The sequence below is a fragment of the Ptychodera flava genome, chromosome 19 (genome assembly GCF_041260155.1).
Source record: "Ptychodera flava strain L36383 chromosome 19, AS_Pfla_20210202, whole genome shotgun sequence".
Lineage (NCBI taxonomy): Eukaryota > Metazoa > Hemichordata > Enteropneusta > Ptychoderidae > Ptychodera > Ptychodera flava.
This window is the reverse complement of record NC_091946.1, coordinates 6,661,302-6,686,881: the sequence shown is the minus strand read 5'-3', so window position 1 is coordinate 6,686,881 and position 25,580 is coordinate 6,661,302. Positions and strand designations below refer to the sequence as shown.

The 25,580-nt window shown below is 35.2% G+C and overlaps 1 long non-coding RNA gene across 1 annotated transcript in view; it reads right to left on the bottom strand.

The window, feature by feature from the left end:
- Window positions 1–850: 850 nt before the first annotated feature.
- Window positions 851–25,580, bottom strand: part of LOC139118457 (uncharacterized) — a 79,473-nt gene continuing 54,743 nt past the window's right edge. Inside the window, exons 6-7 of the long non-coding RNA XR_011548733.1 lie at window positions 7,943–8,014; window positions 851–1,764 (exon numbers count right to left, since the gene is read on the bottom strand). This is a non-coding gene — a long non-coding RNA (uncharacterized lncRNA). The remainder of the gene's footprint in view (window positions 1,765–7,942; window positions 8,015–25,580) is intronic.

Sequence of the window (25,580 nt, the reverse complement as noted above, 5' to 3'; positions counted from 1 at the left end):
GATTCCGCAGAAGAGACATTTAAAATAAAACCGCGCACTCGATGAGAAGTTAATGAAAGGAAGAATGTTGAGGAATTCAACTTTGTATACAGAACGAAATGAAGTGGGCAAGGTTTGTTGTATAAATATCGCCTGTGCATATACACACACACACACTTATCATTTCAAGGGCAGAATATTTGCGTGTAAGCAATTTCCAGATCTCCATATTTCAAAATTATCAAAAACGCGACCAGCTTCTGAAATCTGGCGCAATTGCTAGTTAGACATTAACCATTATTTTTTTTGCAGTTGATTTCATTAATTAAGAATCAAAAATATTTAAGTTATATTTCTTTAACAGGTTTTGGAAGGTGCCAAAGTTATAATCCATCTGCATTAATGTTTATAGTTCAGATTAATCAACTTGATAAGTTGGACAAGTCAATATGTCACAAAATCAACAGTACAATGGTACATTTTGGAGTCTTACGTTTTGCTGACAATATCTATGTATTTGTTTGCCTGCTACCTTCAGTTTTAGCATATATATATATATATATATATATATATATATATATATATATATATATATATATATATATATAATATATATATATATATATATATATATATATAAAGGGTTTAAAAATAAAATAACTATCTGTGTATGGATATATATATATATATATATATATATATTATTGTATACATTGTGTGTGTGTATATATATATATATATATATATATATATATATATATATATATATATATATATATATATATATATATTCGTGCATGAGTGTATGTGTATGTATGTATGTATGTATGTATAAGCTCATTTTCAAACAGAAAGCACGGAACACAGAAAATCATTATTCTTCAATTTATTTGCTCTTTGAATAATCAATGCTTGTAATAAAATATCACTTCTCAGCTTATCAGGGCTAGTTTTTGTACGTCTTACTTCTGCTTGAATACATATAATCTTTTCTTATGAAAGAAACTGAACCATCAATTGATTGATATATATATCAGGCGCCAACTGCAATAGTGATAAATTTGAAATCTACTCTTACATGTATAATTGAAGGGGTTTCACAATGCTGAATTTGTATAATCTTTTCACAATTGTGAATAAAAGACAACTTTTTTTACCTCGTGTCTGTCATTTCTTTTTTTCTGTCGTAAAAAATAGGGAAAAGAGATTTATATGCTGGTATTCTTGCTGAAATAAAACGAGAAGACAGTAAAATAGCAAAGCATAATGTTGAATAGAACACCTGCCGCAGGTGAGTTCTGGCCATTGAAGATGCAGCTTGGATAAAAGCTGATGGCTAAAGTGTCACTTAATGAAGCACTCTGGAGGCGAGAATAACGAAAAGATGGAAAGAAAAGGATATAAAGAAAAGAGGCAGATGACCGTCTTTGCGGGGAGAGAGAGACAGAGAGAGAGACAAGAAGGGGGAACTCTTTTAATGAAAGAGCGTAGGAAGCGTTTTGGTGAAATGAAAAGGACGCATAAAGGCAGGAAAAGCGTATTGTGCCACTGTGAATAGTAGCGAGGTGCAAGATTTATTCACCTGCTGGAACTCATTTATTGAAAAGGAAAGCTGACAAGAGATAAGTTGTATTGTACAGAGGGACCAGCTGCTTGTAAAACTCGCATAGATAACACTGTTGGCGAGATTCCTGATTGACGTATAGTACTGATAAGATAGGGGCTTTGCTGAGCCACACAATGTACATTCATAGCTGATATACGGAGGCATCTGTACTCATCGCCCTGAAGAAGAAAAGGAAAAAAATGAGAGGTGATGAAGAAACATTTATGTCAAAAACATTTGAAAAATAAAACCATTAAATCAGAAAGCATTGCATTGATAAGAAAATTAAAAATGGGATTTTGAAAATAAGTGGTCGGAAATGATGACAATGGGGCCGGTGGAAACAGGAAATGTTGTAAGATGTCACAGAAACATCAAGATATTACTCTTTTACAATCTGAAATCTGTGTATCACTATTACCACACAACATAATCACAAGGAAAGACTAAAATCAACTGAGACTGCTAATCTCACTATTTTAATCCTAATTTCATTCTAGAAGTTGGACCAATAACTCTGTGCACAATGAAATCATACACACCTGTCACAAGTAATGAATACTGAATCATCATCAAACAAGTCAATAGCTGGGTCTATATGTTTAACTTACAGTCATTTAAATAGATGCTGATGTTTGACAATGAAAGCGATTAGGGATATTTATTTATGCGCTGAAATAGACAAGTTCTTTTGTGTGTAAGAGGGCATATGACGTACTAACTTGGCAAACGTTCATCTTGAAGAATTTTTTTGTCTGAATTAAATCCAGTCACAATTCTGCGATAAATTAATTTAGAATACCTGTGATTAAACCATCATGATTGACTTTTATCTTCAAGGAACTGACATGATGAGGTTGCCATGGCAACTTGGAAAATGCAACATTGCCAAAAAGAAGATTATGGACGTTGTGTGTTTTTACAAATTTCTGAGTCAAGATGTTTAGAAATTTGAAAACTTGAAAATCACCAGTTTCCAAGGAAACCTTGGTAGGATGACTGTGTGACTAGTGACTGGAAAGGTGATGAGAGCTTTTTACAGTTCTTCTTCGATGTGTTTCTATAGTACGTGTCAAAATGGTCAATGTGTCTAGGTACTCTTACTTAATTGTACAAAGTCCTGGCTGTCACGGTACTTCATATAGTTGTGTGACTGTCATGTTTCAAAAATGAGTGATTCTCAAAACATTACGAAGAAATTGAATAGGATGGCGGGATGGGGATATGTTGATATCATAAATATTATGTAAATGATGAATTTCGCTGCTATAGCAATGCCTGTTTTACAATAAACATTGGTGTAAATGTCTTTTTCAGTTCAGTGGTCGCTGAAAAATCAGGGAAAAGATTTTTCATCTGAGTTAATGCTATCGTGTCAGTAATTAAACACATTTGTCATATACTACTAGGTCAATTGTGAAGAGTTGAAAGGTCATGATATCATGCACAGCTAGTGATGGGTCAATCGTGAAGAGGTGAAGGGTCATAAGGTCAGACAGTCTCTCAATCTCTCTCTCTATATATATATATTTAAAAGCAGAAATTACTTCAAGTACAAAATAGTAATATCTGTTCCTTAAGTGTTATGCATTTTACAATTTAATCTTATATAATATAATATAATATATATATATATATATATATATATATATATATATATATATATATTATATATATATATATATATATATATATATATGTATTATATAACGACACAAAATTACTTCAAGTACAAAGTAATAATATCTGTCACTTCTGTCTGAAGATTGAAGGGTGCATGAAACTTAAGTAACAGATATTATTACTTTGTACTTGAAGTAATTTTGTGTATTTATAACGCTCTGCTTTAGCATCGAGCACTGTAATTTCCCACGAGGACATCTGTATACTTCAATTATATATATATATATATATATATATATATATATATATATATATATATATATATATATATATATATATATATACTGTATATATACTGTATATCTACTGTATATATAGATAGAGAGAGAGAGAGAGAGAGAGAGAGAGAGAGAGAGAGAGAGAGAGAGAGAGAGAGAGAGAGAGAGAGAGAGAGAGAGAGAGAGCGAGCCAACCATGTACACAAAGTTGGATTTGGATTTGTTCAAGTGCATTTAAAAAAACTAGTTGCCAATTATGAAGCTGTACACATGTGTGATTATATTTGTGAAAAGGTCAATGATCTCCAGCTTCTCTTTACCGAGGGGATTCAACAGTTCAACTGTTGTCCCTTGACATTGGGATCCAATGAATGTGGACTACACAATCATATGTTTCATCACGGTTGTGGATTGACCGTGGCTTGTAAGCAGTTACATGTATTGACCAGAATAGTTGAGATACACTGGGGTCAAAAATGGCCGCATCAGTAACTGAATAAACCAATAGTTAAGTCACAGAACTAATATGAAGAAGCTGAATTGACATTTTATCAATTATGTAAAATTTGCAGGTCTTTCTGATATATCATCTCTGATTAATTGAGTGGACACTTTTAAGGCTACATAAATATTATGAAATTAACCAGTTACAGAATTAAATCTGAGATTAAAAGACACCGAGGGATTACTGTCCCTTGGCAATGAACATGAAAAACTGAAAAGCCATCGCAATACAAATAACCAAGTCTACGGCATACTGACTCAATTAAAACTCATCCAGCTTCAATACCTTCACACAACGTGACCAATCAGTGTAATTAATTGACTTAAATTGACAGTTATTAAAAAAGACAGCTCTTTGGGTTAATGTCACAAAGCGTGTTGAATGATTCCACTTATTTAAAGGAGATCTTTGTTTATTTTGGGTTCATCAATGGTCACAAAATAAACATCATAATTACATCAAGATTACTGTGCGAGTGGATCAAAGAATGCTCTCCCTCTCTTCGATATGAGCAGAGGTTTTATTGACAAAGCAGAGCCACAAAAATCTTGATGTAACGTTTCAATCATGTATCATTAAAATTACACAGAATCAATTAAGCTATCTACTGTTCAAAAGACAGATCAAAAGAATCCATTAAAATTATCAAATTAGCAGCAATTTTGCATTTCTGCTCCAGAAACAATGTGTGAAGTGTTTAGCTACAATTTAAGGAATTTCACTCTTCTCTGGAGTAAATTGTTTTCATATGCAGGGGTTTGATATGGTATTTTTTATAGGGGCCAGATGGGAGTGATAATTTACAAAGTGGTAGGTAAACGTTTTTGCTGTTGAGAACTCATCAATCTATTCTGCATATTGGCTGTTAGGCCTACTCTGCAATAAAGTGTGACATTCTGACAATGAGTGTTCAATGCCGGGGTTGGATGGAAAATGAACACTGACGAAGCAAAATGCTAGAGCAGTACAAACTAAGACACATGCATAACCATGTGCACAGTAATAAACATATTTCCATGTTCCGGGGTCCTCTTATATTCTGGGTTTTATCAACTAAATAATATGTAAACAGCAGGGATTATCTTATTATGCACATATCCATGTAATGTAAAAGCATTCTGGAACCTTGGAACTTTTAAGAGAAAAGCATTTTGCTTTGTTTGATAATGATGTGGAATTGACACTGGCCATAAACTTTTCTTTCATGCCATTTTTTTTTATTTGTTCCTGTTGTTTGCTGTGGTGAAATGGCCCAATGGTATCAGAAGATGTGTGTGAGTGATGAAGTAAAAAAGGTGTACAACTGATCTTCCTTGGTGAATACATGCCATTTGTGGATCCAAAACTGTTTCTATTGACTCACAGTGACATTATCCAAGTGGCTACGGAAGAGTGGGAGGAAGCTTTGCAACAGGAGGAGGGGAGGAAGGGTTGAAACACAATGAACCAACAATGAGTCTTTTCACGATCTCCAACCACAAGTGTTTCACTGCCTGACTGGTAGCAGGAGAGCATGATTGACTGAGAGAAGATTGGAACATCTGTTTCTATTTTCAACCCTGAAGTGTCGTCTTCCACCTTGTGTCAAACACTTGTGTTCACAAATTGCACTTGTCTGATTAGAATGCATAAAGAGAGCTACAACAGTGAATCAAACTACTGCACAATGACAGAAAGACTACATCTCAAGTAGAAACCATTGTGATTGCAGCTATCCATGAAACTTGAGTCATTTTTTAACACCAAAGAAAAGGAAAACTGATACAAGTGATGATAAAATATCAGCTCACAATCTCTGCAGTGTGTGAGTTAAGACTGTGAAAACAAACAATCAACCCCAATCCTAACTGCACACCCAATGGGAAGCAGTCGGGGATTCTTCTGAGAAGCTGGCCGATTGATGTAAAACCCACACACAGACACACACACGACACTGCAAATGGCAACGGGGGATCTATAGTACAACTAATGGGAGACATTAAGATTTAATACTGAAACCATATTTGTCATGAATAAACTCCACACTGTAGACCTAATCCCCCGTTTGGCGCAGATCGTACAATGAATCACATTACCAGCATAGTTTGCCCACAAGACTACAAATACAGCTTTCTCATAATAATTTCAGATTGCCAATTAATCCTTAGTTCGACAAGTCCACACTTTTTTTCCTTAAAAAAATAATAAACAAGAGCTCTTCGGTTTGCCCCCTGGCTTATAAGACATCATCAAAATTTCAAAACAAGTGCACATGAGAAATATTAACTTCAAACCTTAATTAATGACTGTAGAAAGTCTGATTTGATCTAAGTCTTTTTGTTTCCTTAGTTGGTTACTTTCACAGGAAAAAGATTTACTTTCACAGAAAAAAAGACTTTAGTTACATGTATTTGGCTGATGTCATATAAGAGTTCAGCTGTAAAGGAAGGGTGGGAGTATAGCATGTTACTGAAAGATAGTAATTCAAATGTTTCATCTGGTAGAGGTGTATAAAAACTGGATAAATGCACAGAAATACAAACACAACGTACGTTTATAAACAGATAGACAGAAAGATGCCCATATGTTTACAAATGGGGCAATGCATATAACTGTAGATTACACATACGTGTATCCAGACAAGCGTATAATGAATTCTGAAATACACAGATATGTATTCCACATTATTAATAAAATGCATTGAAATATTTACAGAAATGTTCTCCTCTGAAATGAAGCCCTCTCCATTGTTCAGAGGGTAGATAATGAAATTTTGGTAGATTGTTTCAGTCTTAGGGTGGTGTCCAAATTAGTCCAAGAAGATCGTTTACAATAATGAAGTAGAGCAAGAACTGTGGCTGTCAGGGGTCATGAGTAGAGAAAATTATGATTTTTTTTGCCAGGTAATAAGTGCAAGTTTTATGACCTCCACCATCACTTTCTGATACATTGGTCTAACCCCTATCACTGAGACAACAGAAACAATAAGGTAGGTCAGTAATGGCTCGAAACATGAAAGCAAAGAATCCAAAATACAGAAATCCTTTTATGTAGATACTCAGACACCATGTCGGTACGGTACAAAATGTATTTTCTTCTTATCCGGCCTCATCTCTGTCTAAGCTGACAGTAAATCTGTATGTCTCATTGGCAAGCCAGTGGCCAAAATACTTTACAAATCCAACCATGAATAAGTAAATTTTAGCCCAACCAAAGAGGAGTAATTTTACTGATCAATGCTGCCTTTGATTTGAGATGCGTTTCAGCATCTACAGTATTTTTTCACTTCGTCCCCCACAGGCGATAAAAAATTGCCACAAATTTATGTCCATGAATGATTTAAATCAGAACACTCTCTCCACCTTTTGAATTTACCGCTGCCGCTCAACTAAGTTTCTGCAAAACCTTTTCTTAGCGTTCCTCCGAGTGATTGAATTTTTTGAAAGATTTTAATCATTCAGTTCTTCTCCTGCACAAGAGACTCTCACAAAAAACCAATTCCAGTGTGAATACAGTAACATTTCATTGCCCATTGGTGCCAGAAAATGGCAAGAAAATAGTCCATGCTTTATTCTGTAGACAAATAAAACGTCTATTATAATGTACATATTATATTGCCAAGCTTAAATGACTAGATTTGCCATCTTTGACTTTGTTTTTTATAAATTTTTTTTTCAGGAGAGAACTATTTTCTTGATATTTCTGACTCCAAAAGTCAAAGAATGTGTGTGATCATGGTAGTGATGGATGTAACATATAAAACATGGTGTAATTTCTTACATGTGTGTGAAATTATGTCATGGAAAAATAAACGTTTCGCTTTTGAAAAACATTTGGGCCCTGAATATTAGACTTTCAAAGCTGATCACTGACTATCACTGATATCAGTCAGCACAAATACAAATTTAATTTTTCATAAAAAATGTCAGAGGACAACTATGTCCCTCCGTGAATAGATATCACTACCCGTACCTGTTTTTGATGCTGTGGCCACACTTTTTTCTTTCCACCTAATAGTTGTATAATGCTGTCTGGTTTTTGTTCCTGAGGTACAAAGATAAAAAGAAAAAGAATTTTTAATTATTTGTTTGTTTAATGATAAAGAATAAAACAAACACTTCAGGTAATGCTTGCAAAACACTGATTTTCACTAACGCCACTTTTAAAATAATCTTTAACATTAAAACTTTCATGATGAAAAATATGTTTGGTTTTGTTACTTTGTCTTGTGAAATAATCCCCTTCACACAGACGCAGTTGTGTCATGCTACACTGACGTAACTTTTATGTCAATGTTATAATAGCAATCTGAATGCTTGACATTGGCCTAGCATCAGACCTAGGCCGACACCAAATGCCAGGCTGCCCAGATTCCATGTGGATGCATAACGCTGGCCCTGGTCCAATTCATTGCCAAATTTGAAAGTTCGATAGACCTAGTTTAGTGTCTATGGTTTAATTGTCAAGTTTACATTTACCGAAAGTTTTCAATCCAATCCTTATCATCCCATGTAGTCAAAAAGACATTTCCCCACCAAATTTCGCTCCACAAATGAGACCATGTCACCTAATTCACAGTGCTTGTACAACTGAGAAACACACATATTAAAAGCATTTTAAAAATGCTGTATACTGATATTTCTCCACTGCTGACGTATTGAATTCAGGCTTGTATGTTCAATAAAGATATGCCAAAGTTTTTTCAGATGGTTAAAATATTCAGTAGCTGTCATGTTATTCCTTCTTGTGCATAAAACAGTACAAACACAGTGATGTTATCCAAGCCCACCATTTTGAACTTTGAAAGGTCAGAGGTCACACAGCTAAGTTAGGTCGGCATATTTTTATCATTGCGATCATGTGTGAACCGAAACTTGATTTAATCCTTGCCTAGTGCTGCATGTCAGACCTACTTGGCCCTGACCATGCCCTGACCAAATTTGCTTGTGTGAACTACATTTGTGTCTCTAATTTCAAAGATATTTTTACAAAGACATTAGTGCAAAATATGTGAAGCCAAAGGGAAATAATTGAAATGTTTTTTGAAATTTATAAATAAAAACTTCTTAATATTTTTTTATTGAAATAAGGGTGGTTTTTCATGTATTGATAATTTTTAAAGAAGAAAAGCACTGTAAAATGTACCTCTGTGAAAAGTAATACTATGATATGAAAAAAAAGCTTTTTTGGTTGAGTCTGTTTAAAAGGGACAAAGTTGCTCTTTTTGACATTTAAGTGATACCAAGAATACATTGAAACTTGCATAAGTAACCTTTGCACAAAATGATGTTGATAAATAACCTTTAAATTGTCAAAAATCTCTCATTTGCTGAATGCAAACTGAAGATTTTGTAATTTTTTGACAAAATTAACTATTCCCATTGCAACTTTGGTTCGTATGACAAATATACATTGCCACAATGTAAGTAAAAGCTGCATCCATATATCTACATGAAAGGTACTGCCAATTGAGATTTCATTACAGAAGCTAGTACATAAGATCCAAACTTTATGTAACAGTGTATATTCAGCCATGCGTGGTAAGAGTTGTACACTGAACTTGATTTGACATTAGATACCCTAAAACTTTTCACTGAATGTTTAATCCTGCCTGTCTGCTAGCAGAGTACTTAGATTGTTTACAGTTGATCAGTATTTCAATATATTTCATGTATATACTCAAACGACAATAGCAGCTTGACACGTTAAACAAAATTCATGAAAGCACAAAAAAGAGCCACTCTGCCCCTTTAACGTTTTGCCAACATAATTTTAGTGTAACTTCATTGGTTTCTAATGTGTTATCCCAATGGTTTTGGAAAACAACCAGAAAGGTCAGAGTTCATTACAACTAGTGATTGACCAGACCACTGGACACATTGACAGACCCTTATTCCTAAAATTTCATACTTCACATTTTTGCACAAAAAAATATTATTTTTTGTTTCAATTTTGCAGTGGTTATCACATAATAAAATACCTGCTATTAAAAAATGTAATATTGTTTGGTGTACACAATAATCACACAGTTATCTAAACAATGTTTAAACTCATATAATAATTACATTCATTTTTGAGCCTGTGGGGCTCATTTTAAAAAAGCCCCTGAAGTATAAAGTAAACTTTTCACCTTCTTAGTTTTGTGAAAATTGAAAATCTAATTTTTCTCTGTTGAGTTAACACACAGATGGCAGCCATTGGTTGTGTTTTTTTTTTCTAATACCAAAATTTGCAAGGTGACCCCTAATTTTAATTCTTGATGGGACAATTGTTGAAAGTTTCCTTGTGGAAAATTTGAGCAAAAGGTTGAATATTTCAGTATCAAGGTGACTATTATAGAAATAGTAAGTTTTACTGATCAAATAGATATCTGCTTGGATTGAAACTGTAAAAATGTGCAAATGAATATAATGGCAGCCTGACCTTTGACCTTAATCATGTGATTGATTTCAATATTTCTCACAAAGCTGTCCTACTCTTTAATCAAAACTAACAATATTTAAATTATCAGTACATCACTATTATTCAAGGTTTCATTGAAATCAAGCGTTAAAGTATAGAAGTTGTTTGTTTTCTATTTTCTCCCCTTTTGAATATCGGCAATAGCAACTCAAATTGGTCAACAGAATAGAAATTTGTTCAACATCACAGGAGAAAAAACATTTTAATTTTTTTCATCATAGTCTTTTGTAAAGACTATCACCAAAACGTGACATCGACCCTTTCACCACCATGGTTTGGTCCGAACATACTGTTATCGATGGTGAGTGAAGACCAGTTTATAAGGAATTGGGGTGGCCAGATTTGATTGATATATAAATGGATGGAATAGTAAATAACAGACAAAGAAATAAATAAACAGCTAAATATATACCGGTGCATAAATAGAAACCAGGTCAGCCAGGTCAGCTGTTTGTAGCTAGTTTGGGCACTGATGTGGCAATACAGATCGGTATTCTCATTTGTATAATTTTACTTGGATCATCATTCCTCCAGACTATTAAAATACAGAGTGCCACAATGTGTAATTTTTCAGCATTGAACACTTGACAACTTACAAACCAAAGTTAGCTGAGCATTTATTCCATGTTGGCACTAACAATGGGTGAAAAAACTTGATAATTATGAAAGACGAGAGTATTACCTGCTGAGACCTTTCAATTCATAATCGTTTGGCCATTTGACATTTTCACAACAATGACGAGATACGTTTGGTTTTACAGTACCTCAGATGACGGCATCACCCAGGATGAATTAATCTGCATTAGGGTCTTAATAACCACAGCAAATGTCTATTCTCATACAAATAATATTGTTATTTATTCCCAACAATTGCTCAATCATTGTAAATTGAGCAAGTAGACGTGTGCACAGAATGACAGAAATATATCTTGCTATATGATACCATTGCTTGTGATAAGAGGAAAGTATTTCCAATGTAAATGTATACACAGTTGTATATTTGAAATAGTTTATATACCAAGTCAAATTCACAAACTATGTACAAATGTCTCTTGGTACAAATGAATGAATGAATGAATGAATGAATGAATGTATGTATGTATGTATGTATGTATGTATGTATGTATGTATGTATGTATGTATGTATGTATGTATGTATGTATGTATGTATGTATGTATGTATGTATGTAAGTATGTATATATGTATGTAATGTATGTATTTATGTATGTATGTATGTATGTATGTATGTATGTATGTATGTATGTATGTATGTATGTATGTATGTATGTATGTATGTATGTATGTATGTATGTATGTATGTATGTATGTATGTATGTATGTATGTATGTATGTATGTATGTATGTATGTATGTATGGATGTATGAATGGACAGATGTATGTACGTTATGTAAATGTATGAATGCATACATACATACATGCATAATGTATGTAGGGATGTAGAAAATTTTGGTTGCACGTGGCAAAAATAAAAGTATAGGCAGTTACAAGCAATGTACCGGTATGTGCACATTAAGTTTGTGCAAAATGTCCTGAATTTTAATTAAAATTAAATTTTCACAGCTGGCCAATTTTAGCTAACAACCAGTTGTTCTTACCGGCTGCCGGCTATTTTCTACATCCCTGTGTATGTATGCTATGTATGTATGTATGTACATGTATGTATGGATGTATGTATGTATGTATGTATGTACATATACATGCATGTATGTATGTATGTATGTATGTATGTGGGTTAATATATATGCATGCATGTCTGTATGTACCGGGTATTATATGCATGTATGTCTGTCTGTCTACTTGTATGTATGTATGTACTGTATATTAATTTAAGATATACATATCATTTCATTATATTTACTATTAAAGATTTCTATGTATATGTATATGTATATGATCTGTACATGTTCGTATCTATGCATGCCTGTGTAGGGAGGTTCTCAGTTGATGATATTGCTCAATTGTCCTCATTCAGAATGGCATTACCATCTGACGATCAGGCATTTGTCTTGCTGGCTGGTATGAATTTTGTGTCTGCTACAATTTCAGTTTTTCACTGAACATGAAAATCGTATTCTAATGTAGTGAGGGTAATTTTTACTTGACAAAATGGAACTACAAGTTTTCAAGGGGTTGTATGTGAAGGAATAGCTTCTCAAAAACCATTGTCTACATCATTAAACACTTTGCAATAGTAACTCTTTTATCTGGGTTGAATAAGAATATTTTCCTACTCGCAATTCAAGCATCTTACCTGGCGCTCACTACAATTCTGTGTCAGCAATTGTAACTGCTGAGCATTATAATCAGCAAGGACAGACAGAGTTTTTGTGCAGTTCTATGAAAGTTTTGTCAATGAGCAAATAGATACAGGCACAAAGCTAATTCAACCGCCGATTCCCCTGAAAGCATTCAGTTGATATTTCCATAATGTCATGAAATAATCTTTAATCATCTCTGGACTTAAGGCCATTCATGGCTGCCTTCTTAACTCATTATTTCAATGGCGATATTTGATAATTTTGCTGCAACCTTGCAGGCAGGCCAACTCAGTCTGTGTGATTGTTCATTCAGATTTGCAATTGCTGCGGGTATAGAGGCTTGTTGAACAAGCCGGCTCATTGCACACTGTATGCAGAAAGAACGCTCCCTTTGATTGGTCAAATTTCCCTAGAAGAAACTTCTCGGCCCATGGGAAGTCATTTTGGTTTGTGCTGCGACCAATTAGGTGGGAGCTCTCTTTTGTATAAACGACATTTTGTATACACTCCCATTTTGCTGAAAATGCATTTGGATGGAAGATATTTACTGTTAATGGCTCTGAAATCTCCTCAACATTAAAAGATCATCTGTGTCCATGATGTCTGAGCTTTCATTAATCCAATGTCAACATTTCTGGCAGTTTGGGATTTTATCAAATGTAATCAAAAATTTATAAGCCAATAACATAGAATCTGACTGATGTAAAATTAAAAAGAAAATATATACGTCCACGCAGAAAAGCAAGACACTTTCTTACCTGTTTGCCAATGATATTGATCTAAATTTGATTCTGAGTAAAATACTTTGTTTAAGACTTCCAACATCACAGATTTTTTTTGCATCTGGGATGCTAGAAAGGAATTTATCACTTATTCCAGATTTTCCAAAAAATTTGGACACTAAATATTGGAGTCATATATTGAGAAAAAATTATGTTACAGTTGGTAAATGTTTTTTCCAGAAATCAAACTTGCTATTTACATTTCCAGCAATCATATGAAATATTTGTTCTGCTAGCAACACTTTAATATCTGAATTTCATGGCACACTTAAAGGGGTAGTTTTTTATCAGCTTGATTTTGTCTAAACAAATCAAACTTGAGTAAATGGACACAATTTTCAAAGGAAAACAAAGGACTGACATCACATAAATAGTCAATATCAACAAGCATTCATACAATACAAATAGATTGAGAATTGCCACTTACAAGGTATTTGAAGAAACAAAACCTGGCTAGGAACAGACATGTAGAGACATGATATTGCATCAACTATAATTAGAATAACAAAAATGTACCAGTTTTGGTGCTGGTTATTACGGGATAGTGAGACAACACATATTGAATCTAATCGGAGATCCTGCTATTTACGGATAAGGCAGGCTGAGATTGTGATTAGATGATGACTGACGCGTTAACCCTTTCACCCCCAGTTCCCTGTATACAGAACCAACTTTACCATAGAAAACAATGGATTTGGGACAAACCATGGTGGTGAAAGGGTTAAGGTAGTATGCGCTACAAGAGCGAGTCTTGAACTTTTGCTGAAAGTTTCCTCAATGAAACTTTCAACCATTCCTTTACCAAATTGAGAAAAGAAATCAGGGTCACCATGCAAAGTTTGGTTCTAGAGAAACAAGTTGCCTAACATATACCGATATTTGAAATTCAAATGGCTGCCCTCCCTGTGTTTGTTAGCTCAATGGGGAAAAATAAAATTTTTACTTTCCAAAAAGCTAAGAAGGTAAGTTTTCTTACTGTAGTTTTATCAGCTTTAAGACAACACAAGTGGTAGTTCAGAAAAGAATTGCAAAAATTTGAGAGTCCAAATATCTCTCCGCAAGATGCTTCCTTGGGAAAAACAGAAAAATTATTATATGTCTGTAGTAATTATACACTGTCTAAATTGAGAAGTTGCCAACACTGTCAGATGTAAGTATCACCTAGAAGTAATATCTGTCAGCATATTAGCAAAGGAATCAACCTTGCAAAAGTTGAAAACATTGTTGAGTCAGACATAGTCAAAACAACACCACCAGATCAGCACAAAAAACACTTGCAAATCGTGTGATCGACGCAGTTAGCGGGACGTGTGGTGTTGTGTTGACTACGCATGCCCTCCTTGCAGACAATGTTTCAACTTTCGCTGAGTTTTCTTTGTGGTTGACTGATATTACTGCCTAGACAATAGATACACCCTTACAGAGTTGGCAACTTCACAATTTAAACAGTACCTATAGTTCCCGTATTGCCAATGGTTCAACGCAAACCACTGTAAGTACCTGATGATTGCCTAAACTGAACTGAACATGGCTGATCATCACCTGATTGTTTGAATGTCCCCTGTTGCCACGTCAACAATTTCAACAAACAGACAATGGTAATTATTGTTATTCCATACAAGTAAGCAGATAGAGTCACAACTGCCCTAGCTATATTGGTACAACTACTGACAAAAGTCTCCTACTACCGGTATACTTCCATTATGTTACTACGATGCTGCTACTACTGACGACTACCATACTTCTCTGATGTACGACTGCTGCATCATTGCCCCTTCTACAAAATCAAAATACAATGATGATGATGATATCCTGTGGTAAAGCTGCTCCTAGATCCCACCACTGGTAGTAACATTACCACAACTACTTATCACACTGCTCTGCTTCACTTACATAGTAGGCATGACTCATATTTTTCTTTCTGAAATTTTGAACCTGCTGAAATCACTTTTTCAGCCAGAGATGTTCTAACGTGTCTTTAAACGCCTTTTACAACCTGATGTGGTTGATATTTTTCTTTCTGAAACTTACAGTCTCGACGTGACCACAACCTCCATCTGGATAAAATAACTCTCCTTGTAATAAAAAGCTTATTTCTCAGTTTTCACAATACAGCCCTCTTTTGAGAAGTTTTAGCACAGTACAGTATACTTGCCATAATGGAGTCTTTTATCTTTAAACTACAAATGATTCCTCATGTCACATACCACTAAAAGATGAATATTTTTTTATCATGCAAAACGACCTATAGCCACATCTAGATTTGTTGACAGATTTATCACAAAAGTGATATATTCTTTGTGACACTAACCGGCAAACTCTTGTAACTGCCAGTGAAAGTCATACCACAGTTTGGTGACAGGGCCATTGAAAAAACGTCGTCAAATAAACACGTAACAAATCCTTTGTTCTCTAATTGACACGTGAAAAGTAGCCTGCGTTATCTGAACAACCCATGCACGTAAACCAATTACTTGCATTTTGGCTGACATGAAAAGTGTTGGCTTATGCGTGTAAAATCTTTCAAACAAGTGTTGATTTCCACAAACACTGTGCGAAGGACTTCTACGGTTACAAGTCACTTGTAACAAATTCATTAAGCCAAAAATGATCTGTCGCCAGATTACGAGGGGCCTTTGGTGTCCCCATGGTAACTCATATGCTGCAAAACACCCTAAGAACAGACTTGGAAGCTTTGCTGAAAAACCATTTAATTCCTGTAACATTATATGCATTGCTTGCCATTGTAATAGTGGTATCATGATAAACAATAAAATATATCTCATCAAAAAAACATAAACTTTGCCAACGGCTGGCGAGCTAAAGCAACTTAGTTACCATGCCAACTTGCATTGCTTTAATCCGCTCACTCAAGCACATTAACGATGTTAGATAAATACCCTGAGACACTCTCTGATACCTTTCGGTGAAAAGGAAAAGTGCGGCAAGCTTTGCAAAAGTTGTTCCTGGTGCTACGCTTGAAATTGACCGGATGATTACGATTTTTGAAAAGCTTTGTGGGGGGTGGGGAGGGGAGGAGATGATAAAAGAATCTGGGTACAATGATTTTGAAGTAAAGATACATTGTCCGATGAATCTATAGACCCCCCACAGACACAAAAGACAGAAGGAACAAAAAGAAAAGAAAGAGAAAACAATGTTCCTTATGCATTTGTTCTTTTTGTGTTCATGAATACACTGCGTAGGGAACGTAATTGGTGAATAATAAGTCGATAAAAGATTGCCTACACTTTGGGTTGCCTAATTAAGCTGGTAGCATTTGTGTTCAAATTGTGTGACAATCAGCAAGCCTATTGTTTAGATGCAATATTGGCTATTTTGAGTCAGTCCATTGTGGACTCGCGGACAAAGATAACCAACAATAGACATAATTGGCAATCAACTGTCGGCACATGGACTACTTACTAATCTTTATTCAACACAGTCTGAGAGTTACCGGTTATTCCTCTGCGTAACATTTTGTGAACAAATATTCTTAATTTGTCACCCAATTTTGGAGTCTTTTTAACTCTCTTTATGAGCTTTTCAGCTTTCTAGTAATTTCTTTTTTTGAAGAAACTCAAAAGCAAAATCAATACTGCTAAATGATGTAAAGTGAATAGAATTTTGATAAATATTTAATAATTGTATCAAAAATAGGTGAAGAATACACATTCAACAATATTCTGAAATAGTGTTACTGCCAAGATTAGATTCTTGAAAAAGATGAAACCATTTTATGCCAGAGGAGTAGAAATTTGTGAATAAACAATGCCAATCCTTCCTTATATTAATTTTCCCTAAAATTTATTCCATTAGTAACATATAATGTAACAGTAGCAAACTGTAAAATATACTGGTCATTTTTTTTCCAAACAATTTTAACAATTTTTACAAAAGTTTACTTTTTTGCTCAGATTTACGGTGATCCTATTCCAATATGGTATCTTTTTCATTATCTTAGAGATAATTAGTCTGCATGTTGATACCTTATGTCAGCCGGTATAATCATTTCCAGTCCCTTTGAATTTGGTTGTGTGTACATCTCGCATAGTGACTCTTAATTAGCAAGTGGATTGCTTCCAGCGTGTTTCGTATCTGGAATTTCAAACCAAGGCTTAAACAGCACTCATCTCCTACACACCACCACAATAGCATTTCCCCAGTCTCTCCACCGATTCCATTATCCATCTCCTGAGCTGCCGTTTGCCAATCTTAATCGCAAACACTCTTAATACCGTTCAACACTTGTTTCCCCATCCATGCTATTTTCTGCTCTCCGTTCTCCCTTAACATAACATAGATGACCTCTACGTAAATATTTATTTACGAAAACACTCTCTACTTTCATCTCATCGCATCTGTTTCTTAAACTTATTAATCACTCTGTGAAAACAAACCATTGTCTACAAAATAATTAAAAACAGGCTTGTGTTAAGGGAAAAAAAGAAGAGATTTTCACCATTTGTTCCCATTGATTTTGTTTCCATGTACGGGCGCATTATCTAATCTACCCACTGGCTATGTACAAATGTGAATGACGCCTTCACAAAATGAATAGACTTTGTAGCGATGTAATAGAATGAGAACACATTCTGCAGCGTCGTACTGAGAGGAGCACTATTTACTTGTACCATGAGAGCCAACCCTCTTATTATATACCCCTTTCCTGGTGAGTTAAACACTACACTAATCCTACTTCAGCTTTCTGCTCCAACCATTTGAGCACTGTTCTCTCCCCGATATTTACACCCACAAGAAGAGATTGAACACAGGGACAGCCTTTGTTGAACCGTCCAATTATTTTCTAGCCCTAGGAGTCGACGGAAAAAGTAAAAAATATGAAAAGAAGTTTACGGACTGACTTCCATTCATTTTCTTCCTCTTCTGTGTCTTTCTTTTCAGGAAAAATCTTTTCTTATTTTTGGGTTTTTCATCCAACCTTTTTGAGATTTCCTTATCTTTTGTAAGGCTCTCATTTATACCACATAACTACTTCTTATGCTGGTCTCCTTGCGAACGGATATCTTGGGGCAAGGCATGCAGTAATTTTCCATTCCTATCAATGGGATAGGCTTGCATTCCTACCATGGAAATATAACGAATATCACAGTATTTTCAGCATCTTCCATTGACAAAGTTCAAACATTTTAGAGATATTTTTCAACTTTGATAAATGACAAACTATGTTGAAAATGCCATCATGAAATTCAACTGTCTCTTCTACCAATAGAACACCCAGTTTTGCCTTCACACAAGGCACTGATGGAACCAAAACATAAAAAGTTGAAACTTGGCCTCCAATTTTCATATCAGGCTCATCAATGAGGTTAAAATCATGACTGACAAACTTAAATAATATTTGTAGATCTGCAGTTTTCATATTGTTCTATTTTCAACATTAAACTGAAATTACATTCTAAATTGTTAAGAATAATAATCAGACTGACAAAGAATGGGCAAGCATGAAGTATAAGATTTAAAAATCTTTTGACTCTGAGAAAGAAAGGAAAGGAATCGACTGTCTTGCATCATTCAAATCTTTCCCATCCTGTCTCCATGAGAGTTCAGCCATCATCCAATCAAAACAATTGGATTGGACCAAAGTTTTGCTGTAAGGAGGTGGAAGTTCATCAGGTTGGTGGGGACAGTAATGGTAGCACGCTGATCTCGAAAGGCATTATTGAAAATACAACTTATTGCAATAATCAGTTACATTTCATGTGGGCTGGGTTGGCTTGACTGCGTTTTCTATACGAACTCCGAAATGCATGTTCCATTTAATTCTAATTTTTTTTTGTAGCAGAGCAGCAGTGTGGAAATATGAAGAGAATATAGCATTGCTATTTGCGTCTATTAACACTTCGCATATGTTTTCATTGGGCGCGGACTGATTGGGTGCATCTGGTTTTAAATGATCAGTGATTCTGGTGGTCACGAAATCAAACCAGTTAGGCTGTATAGCTGATGAAAGGCGCTTGCACACCAACAATGGCCGGCGAACAAAGCCCTCGCAGATTGCACTGACGGTTGAGAAGACAGCGCACAATGGACAAGATGGCAGAATTCACGACAGGCATAATGGGCAGATGAATAGAAGACGCTTGGCTCTGTGTCGCAACAAACGCGCAAGATCATTAGTTCTTTCGTAGCAGGTCAGCAGAATGTCAACTCATCGGCGCCACTGAATTTACTCCGCAACACATCCCTTGAATTCACTCTCTACTCTTGCTCACAGACTAACAATGCTGGCTCACGACTGCGAATAACACTCACCAATTTAAACTGTCCATTTTTTTTTGTAAACTCCATCTTACTCATCACACAATATGGTTGATGAATACATTCAAATGAAAGCATGCCGTCGAGAACGTGAAAATTCTTTACTAGCATTTGTGCCAGATCTAAATGATTGACGTATCCAACACAAGACTGAAATGGTCACTTCTTTCTTTCATTTCATTTTTTTTCTAAACTTCAAGACTCAACATCACAGGCTAGTGACAACCTGGAGCACCGAGGAAGAGGAGTCAAGTTGCCATGGTAACATCCTCCTCAGTGACTATTGGGGAATGTTTTCCAATCACGACAGTGATGAGCAATTACTTTTTTTCAGCAGTGAGAGGAGAGAAGGTTGGCAGATTTATTAATGGTAGGCAAAGAGAGCGACTGAATATGGGGTTGAAATTCTACAATTCTTGACACATGTCATTGTCAAAGTGTTTTGCAGCTGAAGAAAACTGAGAGACGGAAATAAAACCTAGTTCAACAGGACAATAACTTGCCAGAAATAATCCATTAATAATAATTCATTAATTTGCTTCAGTGAACAATCCATTTTTTTCTTATTTGAAGACAAATTATCTTATTGTATAAAAATCTTCTTGTTGTTTTCAAAAATAATAAAATCAAAGAAAGGCTTTCATAGCCCTGTGTCATATCGCTGTGATGATGCAAAAAGAATAGACTGTAATTAAAAAAGAATTTTTTCAGGAAGTTAACGACTCCATGGCACCTAAAAAATCAAATATGGAAATAACTGAAAAATGTATACATTGACTTTTCTCACAAAAAATTAACAGTATTGTTCAAATTTCAATCATTATTTAGCCAAAACACAAAGCCAACATGTCTAGGAACCTGTAAACTAAATTTGAAATCTGTTGGATTCGCATTTTATGAAAAATATGATGTTCTGATATATAAAAGAGAAAACTGCATGTACAAATGTCGTAATAATTTTCACAAGTCAAAATGGAGTCACTCTCAGGAACCTATCAATACCATTGATGGCTATTACTCAAACCAGTTATTGAAAAAAATATGTTTTAACAAAAAAATTACAAAATTAGGCCCAATATTTACATATTTAAATTTCTTCATCATTTGGATTTGTGTTAATTAGGTCATCCTTAAAAATCTATAATCCAAATCAAGACCTATCGGAAAAGTCGTTCCTGAAGAGAAAACTTTTGAAAAAAAAATGTAAAAATATCTTTAAAATTTGCAAATTTTATGCAAATTTGAACAAATATTTCATGAATTGTGCCTACCAACATCTATACCACTTATCATAGAAATAATTCTGTAATAAATTGGAATTTTTGAAATTTTTGAAAAAAAAAAATTCATAATTCTGCAAGTTCTAGTAAATCACCAAAACATTCCTCCTACCAAAGCTGGTCACTTTTGGTGCAATAGTTTTTGAATTTTGAGCACCCCAAATCACACAGACTGGCAATATGGTGACATTGGCCCCTTTATAGGCACAGGGGGCCAAATATTGCAGATGACTGCTTTCATATACTTTTCAAAAATAATCAGTTTATGTTTGCTTAAATTTCACGTTTGGAGGATGCAAACAAAAAGTTTTCTGTGATTAGTTACAAGATACTTATTCTGAAAAGATTCTGAGAAAAGCTTTCAAAAATTGATCATCAGTTTGTGTTTTTTAACACTTTCCTTGAATTTGTCCCATCAAGTGTAATGAGAATGAACTCTGACCCCAGCACAAGGGGTCACAATTTGAAAACTGATCACATGACTGATAGAAGACTGATACAGAGAAAAAGAAAGCATGACAGAAAACAGATGTTTACAGTGGAATTATCTTGATTTTGCCAACTAAATATCCAAAACATCACTCACTTTATCAACAAACCAAAGAAAAAGATGAGATGCTCATGGAAGGATGTGGTGTAACAAATATGAATGCCTTGTGCACGATAATATTTTCATGTAATTAGGCGTCCCTTACGATATGGATGTACAATGTCTTGATTGTACAAACAGACAATATGGGGAGATCATTTTAAAAGAGTACATGAGGAAGGCAGATTTTTCTTCCCCCTCACGCAAGGGGGCAGCCTCTCCACACCGCTGGTTACCATGACTGCGTGCAGATAACACTCCATGCTCCAGACAGCATTTGGAAGAAAGTCCCTCCGAAGGTTGCGGTTAATTTTGCCTGTGTCACACTTGAACACTCAACTGCTGAGTATCTCTGTGCCTGTTTACACTGGAAATGATATGGCAATCATAGTTTTTTTGTCGCGGATCTTATTAGATTCCTGCAGTTTGCCTTTCATGGTGGTGACAATATCTTCAATGGCTCGGCATGATTTGCAGTACAAAGCAACAATGCGGCCGATACAATCCCAACCACAGCTGGACAGAAGATGCTTTTTTCACATTTTTCTCTCTTCCCTTTTTTTTTTGTCAAAAAACTTAACAATGTGGCGACAAGACCTAATAGAGCGGCCAGCTAATACGACGTATGTATTTATTGCGTGCACCATTGTGGCTGGGGTCATTCTATTTTGAACGCAGCGCATCATTTAGCGCTATATCTCATCGTCTCCCTCTGCTCCTGTGTGTCAACGGATTGTTGTGTTTGTAAAGCGCGGCAGGAGACCTTCACTGATGATTGTGTGCTGCCCTACTGGAGAGCTGTTTGTCTCTGGCATCATGCGGAGGTGGCTATTATCTAACACTCTATTAAACCCGAGATTACCACTTCTAGGAGGGACTACTGCGCACACTTCACGCTGTCCCTATTGTCAGTCTGACAGTTCTTTTGCGCTCAGCCTTGCAAACTGATTTCGGTTTAATTGAAGCGTACATTAGTAGGGCTGGAAACTCTTAGAAAAGCTGATCAAAGGCGGTATTAAACAGCTCTTCGGCCCAACTTTTGTTCATCCTGCGTTTCCCATCTCTCTAATTGCCTCATGTCTGTAATATCCACAATATCATTGATCTTGTATCCTCATGAAACAGACTTCCTACTCCAGAGTAAGGACACAGCCAAGATAACAGCTCCATTCACTCACACGTCATCATTGACTTTTAAATGATGCTGATATACTGCGATAAATAAGCACAAAAAAATATCACCTGAGAAACATGAGAAAAGGGTTCACAATGGCATGATTTCATTGTGCTCACAGATGTGTCTATCTTACTCTTTTCACGGTGAGATATGGTATTAACAGATATTAAACCCACATCTGAAAGGACTTGAGGTTTGTCAATCGCATTACAACATCTTTGAAGATGTGCCTTATGACATGTGAAGATAGAAATGACAACTGACCAAACCAGGATTGGTATAACACAATTCCCTGATACTTCATTTGAACAGACACCTCTGTTATGTCAACTTGCAGTGTATTTTTTCTGCAGTCTCATTATAAATGAAAACAAGTTCAAGGTAAACATTTGGAGCCTCATTTGACCATTTTAAGAAATGGTAAAGAAAGTAACAAGATCGTGACCAGTCACTGATTGGTCAACAATTGTAGCAAAATGAACCTGCTAAATTCTGATTGGTTGCTTAAAACAGTATAAGTTTCAGAGCTACTAAACTCACTGTAGTTTATGTAATACTCAACTTTATCAAAAGGTCAATGACATGAAAAATTTTTTAATGTTCTCAGTATGGCACGACGATATGTGAAGCAATCTTCACTATTCTCAGTGAACTTTCTAAGGTGAAGTATGTTAGTATAATACACTATACATGACATTTTACGACATGTTCACAGATTCTTATCAGAATTTTGTCATTCAACCTCCACAGCAAGACATCTGTAAGGCATTCTTCCTCAGACATACTTCAACATTTGTATCAAACATTATTAGAATGAAATATTTCAAACTTTTGTGTTGAAATTATTTTATGTAGATTTATTTATCGTGTACCCTAGTAATTCATCATCAATAATATCTCAGTACAACTCTGTGAGATTCCCAGCCTTACAATAGAAAAAAGCTTTTAGGTTAGGCCATGTCAGAGTAGAGAATAATTTGTTGCATTTTCTTGGAAAGCCAACAGGGATATTGCACTTTTTTGTTAAAAGATTGCAGGCTGGTCAGTGTACTGCTACATCATGAGCAGGAGAAAAACACTCTTTTTCTGTTTCTGACAAATGTATTCACCATGTATTGTTGAAACAACAAGAAGACGTTTGCTGATTTAGCACTTGGAAAAACTCAGAACATAGAAATCTAGGCTCATTATTATTACAAGAATTATGGGTTTATTATTGTGAAAACAGTATTTATGGAGTATTTCGACTAAGCTTGAATCGATAAATAAAATTGCAAAAATTTTGTGGGAAATTCTTAAATTTCCATTGGCCTCAGGACTTGTAACTGTGTTTTAGCACACTGTTCTGAAATCATCCAAAACTTGTCATTTGCAGCCTTGCTTCTACTCTAACCCATCTCCATGGAAAGAACTGGGATGGCAAACAACCGTTGATCAGTAGAAACAGTCAGGTACAACTTTTGCACGTGTCCAATCATGCATCTACTTGAAGATGAAAGCCAAGTACTGTGCTTCTCACCTGATTTCTCTTTTACGACCGGAATTATTATTCACCGAAAATTTGGAAAAGTGAATCAAAAAACACACTACAAGTTAATTCTTAACTGCAAAAGTCCTCTCTACACATGGGACCAGCTGGGGCTCTTAAATTAAATGAAGGGCAAATAACAGTTTACTACAAACCTTCACATCCCATAACCGGCAAGTTACCAGTTACTGATCAATGGTAATTGCCCAATCCCAGGCAATTTCTGCTATTTAACTTTCATCCGCTGATCTCAGATAATAAATGGTAAATTAAATCCACTGATTGTGTTCACCAGGGCTGTTTGGTGATAAAATGTGGAAAGTGAATCGTACGTCATGAAAGTGTCAGAGGTTAAAGACTATTTCTCACCTTACAGAAATGATGCATAAATTGTGTTTTTCTAGAGTTTTAAATTCTCGATTCTCTCATCCTCACTGAAAAGCAATTGTTTTTCCTTTCATACTTTAAGCATGAATTTCACATGCAGAAGAAAAAAAAATGTGTGAGAAATCAAAGAGAAAGTAACATGTGACGATAATTGCAAGGAGAACACCACAAAGTCGCAAAATGGCAGTATCTCAAAATTTCGACACACTTTTCTGACTACTCGTTTGTTGAACTGCCTTGCAAGTAAGTAACTTACGGATGAAAGAAAAGAGGAAAAGCTGATATTGTTTCTTGCTCTTAGTGAATAAAAAACTGGAACTAGTGGACGCTGGGAAATGATTGATATACCATATGTGTTCATACGGAAAGAAAAAACTTGTATTAGCATTCTGCACGGATATATAAATCAAAGGTGACACAATGCTGTAATTAGGGTCAAACTGATGTGGAAGAGCAATTACCATGGTAACAGCAATGTTGATTTTTATGCGGTGAAAGTTGCAATGATGGGGAGAAACTATTTGACACAGTGACATGCAGTTACACTCCAGCATCGTAAATCTTATCATATGCGCATCAAGTGTGAAAACACCAGCCCTTAAATATCCTACATTAGGTTGAAAAGTTAACCCAATCACAATTTGTGAAATTTAATGTACTTTGGACTAATTTCCCCGAATTAACTACGTAAGAATGATGATCACTGGTAAACAGGTGGCAGGTAATCTTCAACGGGTTCATGTATGGACTAGTTTTGCCCTTAGCTCTAACGTTAATCATGTTTGAGATCTTCAAACAAACTGCAATAAGAACAACACAAACTTGGGCACAAGTACCGGTAGT